We start from the raw sequence: 12,431 nt of genomic DNA, 5'->3' as shown, positions 1-12,431 counted from the left end.
CTCTTCCCAGCTTTTGTCCAAAGCCCAGCATTTTTTTGTTGACATTGTGGGAAAGGTTGTTGTCCTGACACATTGCTGCTTGACTCCCTCTCTCTTCCTGTACTTCAAGACCAAATTCCTCTCTAAGTTTGCAGATAATACCACTACAGTGAGCCATTTATAATATGGCTCACCATGGTGGTATTATCTGCAAAATTAGAGAGGAATTTGGTCACATAGTGGAGTAGGGTAGAGGACTTCTGGGGCATAAGTGTTGAGAATAATTATAGCAGACGTATTGCTGCCTATCCTTACTCAGTCAAGGATCCAGATGGAAACAGAGGTTTGAGTCCCAGGTCTACAAGTTTGGAGATGTGTTTACTAGTAATTGTAATATTAACAATAGAGCTGCAGTTTATAAACAATAGTCTCATGCATGTGCCTTTACTGTTTAGATATTTCAGAGATAGGTATAGGACCAAGGACTGCCATAGCCTGTTTTGGCAGTAGGCAAAGTGCAGTGTGTTGAGGTTGTCAGAGAGACTGGAATTAATGTGCACCATGAGCAGTCTCTTGAAGCACTTTGTGGCAGTGGATGTCAGAGCCAATGGGTAGTATTCATTAAGGCATATTACCTTGTTTTTCTTTGGTACTGGGGTGATAGTAGTCCTTGTAACCACTAATAAATGTGTTCCTGTAGTATCTTCCTTTTGAAATCCACCAGTTCTCCATAAACATTTACTCTGACAATTAAACATTCCAATTTTCAGCCCAGCAAATCTAAGTACTGATTAACTTAGCCATAATGGTAAAGGTTTGCCTTCAATTAAGGATTAATATACAATGATTGCTTCTAAAATTTACAGTGAGTATAACTGCCTCATAACCCAAAGCTTGGAGAACTCCTAAGTACTCTACTTATTGCAGAAGTTACCAAAGGCCATATTTTCACTGTACCAATGCTGTCACTTCCTTATCAATCTATGCATCAAAAGATAGTACAGCTTTAAGGTATGTGCAAATTTTGTCTGCATTTAATTCAGTGATTTTAGCTGCTGTCTTGTTATTTCCCTATCTAAGGAACTGGCTGATATATTTTTAAATCTTCTTCAAACTCACAAAATGCCCACAGCTGCTCGGAAAAATGAAAGAACCATCCGTCATCAGCTGATACTCCTCTTTGAAACTTATCAGCTTATAAACAAATTTTTGGAGATATTTGGTCAATGCATCCATGATAGAGTGAACAATTTCTCCATTGTGCAGATATGTATCCCAACTCCTAGTTACATCAATCAGCACAACTATATACAAGGGATGGGATCATTGTACAACACATAACCTTGCTTTTATTATATTCACACCTTGAAATGTTTTGGACAGATCAGTCAATAAACAATCTTTACACATCTCACTATGAAGCTGTTTCAGAACTAACAAAAATATGACTGGATAACAAAATTTCCTTGTAAGATTCGAGCCAACTGTTAGCATTGAAAAACTTCGGTCAAATCTACTGATGTTTAAATCACAGAATTATATGTACAGCACAGGAAGCAGCATTCTGACCTTGAAAGACACATTCTGCTTGAAAGACACATGCAGTCAGTTCTAATATTCTGCTAGATAGTTTTCAACCTGCCCATTGCTTCCGAATTTAGCAAGCAATGAAAAGTATGCCCGTCATCAGCAAAACTTGGAGCTGGTCTTGAGATTTAACAAAAAGCTTTTTACAGTTGTGAAATGCTCAATTATCTTGGGCGAGTAATCCTAGATATTCAATGCAGTGTTTAAATAGGTGCCAAGGACTCAAAGCATTGCTGGTAATATTGTACAGTCATTGCACATTGATTTACTTCTCTATTTTAATACTCTGGAAGTACTAAGGCCAGGAAGTAATTAAGCACACAAAGAAATGTGGTTTCTTTATATAATTGCCATTCATGGTGTTTCTTATTTGGATTTTGTTTATTGCATATCTGGGAGAAAATTACAGCACTGTCACAAGACAAGCCAAATTTCAATTTATTGTTGAGGAAGGAAAATTCTGTACCAGACTACTGTTAAACTGCAGAGAAAAATTCCTTTTAAAGCCATGGCCAACCCTTTAATGGGTGAGCGTGATAATCACAGTCTCTTCAAGAGAGAAATGCAAGGTTTTAAGTGAACCCAAGTGCAAATGATAATGGAAAATTCTCATAAGAAGCTGGGACAATGAAGCTTTCAAGGATCTTTTCAAGGTAGCCCTATCAGTTGGCTGCACCTGTTAGACTTTAATTATGCAGCCAGGGATGGTTAATATTATTCAGCTCTGGTTAAGTTTCTTCACATAGATTGATGTCTATGATTCACAAGAATCATGCTTACTTGAAGAAAAGCAACCTTTAGTCCTAGCCTTGGAAGAAATGTAAGGCACCTTTGAGGAAATGTTACTGCATATATTAAATGTTTTGAACTATTGCTTGAATGGCCAAGATCAACCAGTCAGTAAATTATTTACTTATACCAACAAGGCAGATATCAATGATTTTGGCATGTTTCCTAAGTATCAGTTTTTTGATAGCTCTACTCAGTGAAGTTACACACCAAGATGGCAAACACAGTGCTGTTTAAATTCTACTTTGTGTATCACCCCTTAGGGAAGCTGGCTATTTTATGCCTAATGCCATTGCTTATCACGATTACAACAATAGTAAAAGGTTCTTTAAGGCATAACAAACTTCAATTTAGACTATACAAAAACTCTTGAAAGACAAACTAATGCCACAAGTTTGTAGAAAGAATTAATTTAAGCATCTCATGGCTTCTTTCAGGAAAAAGAAACTATATTATCATGGTAAAGGCTGAAACAATGTCTTCAGTTAACAATAATAAATTAATTCCATCTACAAGTTGGTGATAGGTTGCAAATACATTCATATTCCAATTATAACAAAATGCATTCTGCATACATCAACAAATATATTTACCAGTTATCATTAATGAGTCCTTGCTGTACAAATATCAACTGGATCCAACATCTTTCTGCAAATTATTTCTTAGATACAATAAGTTTAATTCTGGAAATAAATGTCAAATGTGGCCTTTTGCAGCTGTGCCATATTAAAATAATTTATAGTCCTGAAATTATTAAATCCTTCCTGAGAAATAACAGTTATTTCTCCATAAGCAGGTCTTAGGGTAATACATATTAATTTTCCCTTCACAGCCAAAGATTTATAGTTGCATAGAAATGAGAACATTATAAGAAAAAAGGTTATGTGTATTATATTCCTACAATAACATATGTTACAAAATACATGTCAGTAAATCTACAATATTGCTACAAAATACACATATCTGATAAGAGTATAAAAATGCTACATTTACTGGTTATGCTCCAGTCAATGTTTATCAGAAAGTCATTCTATTATAATATGAGTTTAAATAGAGATTTCCCACCTAATTAGATCCATTGGCAATACTATTTACTGATTACTCCTTGTTTACTTATTAGAAATGAAGACACCGGCTGTGAGATATTGCTAAAAAACATAGCTGTATCTTTTCTGAATGGTATAATTTTCTTCATAATTCTGAAAATATAACTGAATAGTAAAATGTCCTTTGTTGTGTATTTAATATTTCAGTAATGTTTGAATATTTTAAAATATATTCTTTGATTAAGCGTTCTTCTTTGTAAACACAATTCATTACTTGTTACATGTAAAAGTACATGAATGGCATATGTCATTCTACAACCATGTCATTAGTGACAATGGACCGCAGTTTGTTCCAGAACAGTTTATCATTCCTGAAAATGAATGGAAGAAGATACGTTACATCTACACTGTACAGCCCAGCTACAAATGGCTCAGTCAAAAGATTTGTCCAGAGTCTAAAGAACGCAATGCGAGCAATGCCAGCAGAACAAACTACAATGACACTGAATCAAAAGCTGACCAATTTCCTCCTTGCATATTGTAATGCATCTCACTCCGCAACCAACAACCCACCATCTATGCTGTTCCTGGGTCATACACTTGGATTCCTCAAACCAAAACTCAGAAGGAGTATCCAGGACAAGCAGCTGAGACAAATCGAGGGCTCTCTAAACAAGGAGGATCGATCTTTCACTCCTGGACAAGCGAGGGACGACAGAGGTAATCAGAAGTGAGTACTTGGAAAGATCAAGACTGAACCGGACCCACTTTCCTACACAGTGGAGGTTACGTCTGATGTCATCTGGAGACAACACATCAATTAGTTGAGGAGAGCAGTCAATTGTTAGAGAAAAATGTGTCCAGAGCATTCAGAAGCACTTCTTGCAGACCTGGAGTCAACTCCTATAGGAGGAGTAAACTCCTAGAGGAGGTCCCAGAACCTGAGATTGTTTCACAGCCTTAAGTCTCACCTGCTAGGCATAGTGACCACCCAACCCCCCAATCAGCAAAGACATTAACCCACAAGAGTAAAAAAATTCTCAACAGTGATTAACACTTTAGGTTTGAGTGGGACAATTTAAAATTTACTATGCTGTGGATGTCTACATAGTAGCTGTATTATATGATATACTGTATATATGATGACTGGAGAGCAATATGTTACATATTTGAGTTGAGATGTATTCTTTGTTGGTTATTAGATTAGATTGTGAGGACATTCAGTCTTCGTTTATTGTCATTTAGTAATGCATGCATTAAGAAATGATACAATGTTCCTCCAGTATGACATCACAAAAACACAAGACAGACCAAGACTAACTTACAAAAACCACATAATTATAACATATAGTTACAACAGTGCAAAGCAATGCCGTAATTTGATAAGGGCAGACCATGGACACGGTAAAAGGAAGTCTCAAAGTCCCAAAGTCCCGACAGCCCATCATCTCACGCAGACGGAAGAAGGAAGAAAAACTCTTCCTGCCATGAACCTCCAGCGCCGCAAAGCTTCCCGATGCAGCCTCTGGAAGCTCCCGACCACAGCCAACTCTGAGACCGTCTGGAAAACTTCAAGCCTCTGACCAGCCCTCTGACACCGAGCACCATCTCTGCTGAGCGCTTCGACCTCGGCCCCTGTGGTGAACTAGATATACCTGTTTGACTGCTCCTGTGGCTCCTCCCACAGACCCTGCTGACTGCTCCTGTGGCTCCTCCCACAGACCCCTGTATAAAGGCGACTTTGGTCTGCTGCTCTCCCTCATTTTCCCAGGATGTAGTGTTGTTCTTCCAGTCAATAAAAGCCGATATCTCACTTCCTAAGTCTCAGCCCCAGCCGCCAAGCAACAGGCAAAGCCAAGGATTCGAGGCCTCCTCTCCGGAGATTTCTCGATCGCACAGTAGCAGTGGCAGCGAAACAGGCATGTCAGAAGTTTCACCAGATGTTCCTCCGTGCTTCTCACGTCCGTCCCCATCAATCAGGATTGTGCATGGCCCCTACTTACAGATAACAGATATTCATTCCTGGAGTGGCCGCGCGCACTGCCGTCACACCGCCATTTCTCATTATGTGTTATATGTAAAAGTATGTGAATAGCACAAGTCATTTCACCACCATGTCATAAGTGAAGACCTCACTGAAAGTAAAAACCAAGAGTACACATTCGTCCCAGTCTCCCCATGATCTTTTTTTGATTACTTATATGTTTTTGAGATAATAAACATGATATACTTCATTATTATTACATCATTGGAGTTTTGATTCCATTAATTTGTATAAAAAGGACTTTATAATGTTCAAGGTCAATATTTCAAAACAAAGTAGCTTATTTTTAAAATATCAAGATCTGCAGGTAATCTAATCCAAGGTGAGTTAGTTTGTGAAGTTGCTATGTTTTGGACTGATATATAGTGAGGAATACCTTTCTCATTCCCTATCAATCATGTTGAGATCGTCCAGCTCACTCTGGGAATAGCAGGGAAGTTTTGTTTTAAACACATATCCTCAGGTGGGAGTATGACAGGTTGATTTTAATGCAAGTACATCATCACAAACCATTGATGGGAAAGGAGATGGTTTAACATCTTTCATTCTGGATAGGAAGATACAGAAAATATAGAGGGGTACTGAACTAGCCATTGAAATCTGGAGAGGAAATCTTGCCCAGTAGAAAAGAAAGATATTTATCTGATACTCAGAATGAAATACAATAAGGGTGACTGACATAAAGATATATTGGGCTTAAAAATTCTGTCACATAGCGTAAAGTGCATGAAATTTAATCAAAAAAAAACTGATGTAGCAAATGCACTGGGATTACTACTGTGGCTCGGCACACTTGAATAAAGCTCAGGGAGTAACTATCGTCCGGGAGCACTCACATCTACAGAGATGAAATACTTTGAGAGGTTGGTCATGACTAGACTGAAACCCTGCCTCAGCAAGGACCTGGACTCACTGCAATTTGCCCATCACCACAATAGGTCAACGGCAGATGCAATCTCAATGGCTCTTCACACATCCTTAGACCAGCTGGACAATACAAACACCTATGTCAGGATGCTGGTCATCAACTATAGCTTAGCACTTAACACCATCATTCCCACAATCCTACTTGATAAGTTACAGAACCTGGGCCTCTGTACTTTCCTCTGCAAATGGATCCTTGACTTTCTAACTGGAAGACCACAATCTGTGGATTGGTCATAGCATATCCTCCTCGCTGACGACCAACACTGGTGCACCTCAGGGGTGTGTGATTAGCCTGCTGTCCTACTCTTTATATACACATGACTGTGTGACTAGGTATAGCTCAAATACCATCTATAAATGTGCTGACGATACAATCATTGTTGGTAGAATCACAGATGGAGAAGGGAGGGCGTACAGGAGTAAGATATACCAACTAATGGAGTGGTGTCGCAGCAACAACCTTGCACTCAACATCAGTATGACAAAAGAGCTGAAAGTGGATTTCAGGAAGGATAAGATGAAGGAACACATACTAATCCTCACAGATGGATCAGAAGTGGAAAGAAAGAGCAGTTTCAATTTCCTGGGTGTCAAGATCCCTAAGGACCTAACCTAGTCCCAACACATTGATGTAGTTATAAAGAAGGCAAGACAGTGACTATGCTTCATTAGGAGTTTGAAGAGATTTGGTATATCAACAAAAACACTCAAAACCTTCTATTAATGTACCATGCAGAGCATTCTGACAGGCTACATCACTGTCTGGTATGGGGGAGGGTTGGCTACTGCACAGCACCAAAAGAAGCTGTACGTTTAGCTGGTTGTACATTTAGCTCACTCCATCTTGGGTACTAGCCTACAAAGTATCCAGGACATCTTCAAGAAGCAGTGTCTCAGAAAGGCAGCATCCATTATTAAGGACCTCCAGCACCCAGGGCATGCCCTTTTCTCACTGTTACCATCAGGTAGGAGGTACAGAAGCCTGAAGGCACACACTCAGCTGTTCAGGAACAGCTTCTTCCCCTCTGCCATCTGATTCCTAAATGGGCATTGAAACCATAAACACCCCATTTTTTAAAATACATATTATTTTGTTTTTGGACAATTTTTAATCTATTGAATATACATATACTGTAATTGATTTATTTTCTTCTATATTATGTATTGCATTGAACTGCTGCTGCTAAGTTAACAACAAATGCCAGTGATAATAAACCTGATTCTGATTTGGAAGGTCAATATGCAACTCCTGGCTAGAGATATTTCTGGTTCTCTACCACAAGTGCATGGCTCCTGACTGGTCTAGACATCAAGCATAGGAGCAGTGAAAGTCTTTTTAGGTGTTGCTTAAAGGCTAAGCTTATCTGGGTTGCTGCCTGGGTTATTTTTCTGCTGCACAAGTTTTATTTTCTTGTTCTTGTTAAGTCAAAGGTTCCAGGAAGTTCAGGCCATTATGGTACATATACTGGGCATCTCCTTCAGATAGCCAATGTTGCAATGAATTTGATAGCCATCTCCATAATCCAGAGATAGAGAGGTGCCAATAGGATAAAATAAAGAAGTAGTATGAATGTGTTCACTTTGTAGTTAATGTGGATGTTGAAGGTTTTTTGTAACTGTAGCCTATATTTAAAAATTCAAGCAAATCACTATTCTAGCAATTACCTATTGCAAAGATGCCCACTGGTTCAAACAGTGGCTCTCAATGCCAGGAGACTGTGAGGCAAGGACATATTTGTGCACAACATATTGGATGAACAAATGTTTGTACTCACAAGGTCCAGGATTATCAATTCAATCAAACATGATTTACTGTGTATATTTTCATGCAGGGAAGACACTGCATTGATGTAAGTAAATCACATGATACTCTGCATATGATAGGTTTTTTTTGTCACAGCATCATTTTTTCCCCTATGGATTGACACAATAACAAACTAATGCTGTCGATGGTAAAAAGTGGAGGTGAATATAAATTGTATCAGATGGCTATCAGAGGAGAGAGAGTTCAGAGTATCATGTGGCAGAGTAGGCAACAACACTTCTAAGACTGTTTTCCATTGAAGTTTATTTGTAAAAGCAGAATCTCACAAGCACAACTATCAAGGGAATAGCTAAGTTGTTTTGGTATTGTTGATTAAGAAACAATGTTGTCGATGGAGTGCAGAAGCAATTATACAAAACTGTATTGGGGGGCAGGGGCTGTCAGTGTTGGAAGCTGATAAGCTTCTACCACATCAATATATTGATCACTGTAAGTAAAAAAAAGTGGAATTAGAGACTGGAGATCTCCAATCTGGGCCTTGTGGGGTTGGAAAGAGATCTAGGCATCAGTCAGAAAGTCATTAGGGGAGTGAGTGAGATTGTGGATGTGAGGAGGAGGGGACACCAGTGTTGAAAGTGGGATGGGGTGAGCCAGAGGATCAGTAGAAATGCAGTTTAGTGAGGACCCAGCTGGCCACTTGGATATGACTCCTCCTGGGTCCAATACTATCTCCGTTGCGCACTTTTAATTTTGTGTACTTAAATGCCAGGCAGAAATGACTGCTCACCATCCCTTCCGTAAATATTAATCATTCCTTAACCACTATAAAGCACAGCTATTAAACTGTGAAATAAGTGTGTTTGAATGAAGCTTCCCAGTTAAGTCACCTCTCAAACCCTTACAATACCCTTTGTTTAGATTTAGGATGTTGGTTCAGGTGTCACATTCAATCTTAATGCAAAATTCTGCCATTCTAGAGCAGTTCGTTCCAAATGGACCTCAGTAGATTTATATTTGTCTGGAACCTATCCATTGCCTCTCAATAACCAGTTTTTGATATTTCCCTGCTTTCTCTCCCTAGTATCAATACCTGTCCACACTGCTTTACAGGAGGGGCAGTACAATCTGTATAAGAACAAGATACCTGGGTAGATCCACACTTACATTCCTAAGCTAAGCAGTAGCAGGGATAAAGATATGCAACAAATACATGTTTTATATGATGGAATCATTTTTCAGTAGTAAAATAAATCAGAAATTTCTCTTGCTAGGACTGTCATTCTACTAACCAATTATTTTTTTCCAGTTGCATTACAAGGCTTAATTGACATCAGTTGAATTCCACAAGGATGAGACAAACTCTGTGGAAAAAAAGCACTTACTGGTTTTATATACATTAATTAAAACAACTGTCATAGAACTCTCGACATTCACAACAGTATCATATAATTAACACTGTTGTTAGTTCTTTAATAATCTTAAGAAAGTAAGGTGATCAGTATGTCCTTCATTTAAAAGAGTTACTATAATGTGAAACCCTTTTCCCCCCACAATAAAACAATTGTCTTTCTTTTGCAATGTTTTCATCCTTTTAATGCTTTATTGAGTTTCTGATAGTCTCATTGACTGTTCAAATTGTCACTTTTGAGGATTCCTTCTGTGAGGATCATTTCAAAAGTTTGACAATTCAGTTGTGAACTGTTAATTGCTTTCATAACCCAGTCAGAAAATCATAATCAGCACATCTACATACAGTATGTAGGGTGAATGAATTGGGAATATAAACATGATTTGCTACTGCAAACACAACACTACATTTTGAATCTCTGTGTGTTTACAATCAATGTCACAGAGAAGATCCCTTGTAAACCTTTATTCCCATAAGATTATGCAGCTAACTAATATCCTGGAAAATGTACTGAGCACAAGAGATTATACATGGAATAGTTCCATCAGGGTTTCAGCTCAACATCCTCACATGTTGCCATATGGTACACTCATAATTGATATCTCCATTTATCATAAAATTCTCTTTCAAATCTGTCATTCTGTAAAACATACAATATACCGGTACTGTTTACATTAACAACCATCCCGCTCTGCAATCATCTACTAGTCAAAAATCTCAGAGCCTGTGGCCTATTCACTTTTTAGAAAAATCTCTCTTCAATTGTGATGGTTTTTACTATCCAGGGCCGGTGGGGGTGGTGGGGGGGTGCTTATTAGGGTGCCTTTCCCAGTTTCATTAGACTTCAACGGAGGGCCAGAAATCACGATCGGTGCCCAAGACTCAGGGGCGGTTTCACAGGTGTCAGAATTCAGAATTCCCTCAACAACAGCAATAATCAAGTGGTGACTAAGAATCATCTGCCCTGAAATCTTTGTGGATATCCTTGTGACTTGTTACATAGTATTTTGAGTGGTTTATTTGTGACTTCTGTTTTAAGATAATAAATTAGGCTTAAATTACTTTGTTGGGCTTATATGCTTATTGCCACATCTCCTGGAAACTTGAAATGTTGGGTCTGAATAATCCAGCCTATTAGAGTCACCAAGTAGCAAAAAAAAACAAACGTGACAAGCAATCAGGGTTGTTAGGAATACTCAAGGAATGACATGAAGAATGACAGAAAGACCCTAGAATCTATTTCTTTGCTTTCAATTTCTGCAACAGATGACTTGCTTACCTGCAACACTTTGGTATGTCTTTTTAGCTTATAGGAATTGTACCTATGGTTTGGAAATCCTTTGTGTTTTAGAAATTAATTATAATTTGGAAAACGGGTTAATAAATCATCTTTCTGTGTTCATCATTCTCTTCTACAATTTAAAGTGGTTCACAGAGCTTATATTTCTAAACACAAGCTCTCCAGTTTTTACCCGAATGTTTCTCTACTTTGTAATAAATGCAACTCTGCTGATGCCTCTTCAATTCATATGTTTTGGTTTTGCCCTACAATTGAAAAGTTTTGGCGGGAAGTATTTCATACCTTCTCTCAACTTTTTAGGGTCCAATTTGACCCAAAACCCCTTACTGCCTTGTTTGGTATTATTGCAAATGAAGATATAACTTTAAATACTCCTAATCTACAGGTTTTAGTTTTTACCTCTCTTTTAGCAAGAAGAGCAATCTTGCTTAAATGGAAGGAGTCTACCCCTCCTACACATCTTCAATGGCTACGTGATATTATGTCTTATTTAAATTTAGAAAAGATCCGCTGCTCAGTCTTAAATTCGAAACAATCTTTTTATGATATTTGGGGACCTTTCCTAAATTACTTTTCCAATTTATAAAGTTTAACAGTGCACAGACTTTTATGTATATTTTTATCTTCTCTTCTTAAGTGAATATGTTTTTTTTCTAATTATCCATTGTCATCCATCAGCTTTTTTCTTTGGTAGTTGGTAGGGGGTTGACTTTTTTTATATAAAAAATTTCTTTTATGATGTATGACTTATCTTTAAATTTTTGATTACAGAGTGGTATACCTTTATGTGTTATGCTATAACATTTTGATCAATTTTATTACAATATATGAATGTACACAAGTTATGTTGAGATGTATCTATGTGTTGCACTCTGTAAATCTTGTTTTTTTTCTTCTGAATAAAAATATTGTAAAAAGAAAGAATTTTATCTAAATTTAAACATGTATCACTAATAATAAAATGAACCATGTTTAAACTACTTTGTAAGCTAGAAGCATCTCCTCCTTGGTAGGGAGGGAGTCTGTGGAAGAAATACAGGGAAATGCTTGTGACAAGTAGATGGCTACAGTATAGCCTCACTTTAGTGAGAATACCCGTAACTATCTACAGCAGGAGGTGCTTAAGATCTTTGAGTTCAGAATTTCGCCGTCAGCAAACCCGATACCATCACACAATTCATAGTATAATCTGTGCATTTTCATATATCTGAATGGTAATTCATGATAGTTGGTTCCTCAGAAACAGTCTTTCAGATTTGAAGTTGCTATAAATGCTCACATGTACAAGTAAAATCTGCTTGCTTCTACCCTTTCACCTCCATCTGCCAGAACCCTGAAATACTGATGGGATCAAGTTAACTGCCTGGCCAGAGAATCGGCAACAAAAATACCTCATTTATCATCAAAGCAATTCTCCCAAGCCCAGCAACAAATCGCTGGTTAACTGTTGCTGAATAACCCAAGGCAGGCAAGCTTAGAGCGTGCGTGCCCAAGATAGCACGTACAAGAATTATGTTGGCATGCAGTGCTGCCTCTCAATTCTTTAAACCCCACCCATAACAAGTTAAAGTATAATGATCTTATTT

General features: G+C 37.9%; 1 protein-coding gene across 1 annotated transcript in view; it reads right to left on the bottom strand.

Moving 5' to 3' along the window:
- Nucleotides 1-12,431, bottom strand: part of LOC140739308 (testican-1-like) — a 463,661-nt gene that overhangs the window by 265,651 nt on the left and 185,579 nt on the right. The window lies entirely within an intron of this gene.

Source organism: Hemitrygon akajei, chromosome 15 (assembly GCF_048418815.1).
Source record: "Hemitrygon akajei chromosome 15, sHemAka1.3, whole genome shotgun sequence".
NCBI lineage: Eukaryota > Metazoa > Chordata > Chondrichthyes > Myliobatiformes > Dasyatidae > Hemitrygon > Hemitrygon akajei.
The sequence above is the reverse complement of the archived record's forward strand: the minus strand, read 5'-3'. Positions and strand labels throughout refer to the sequence as shown.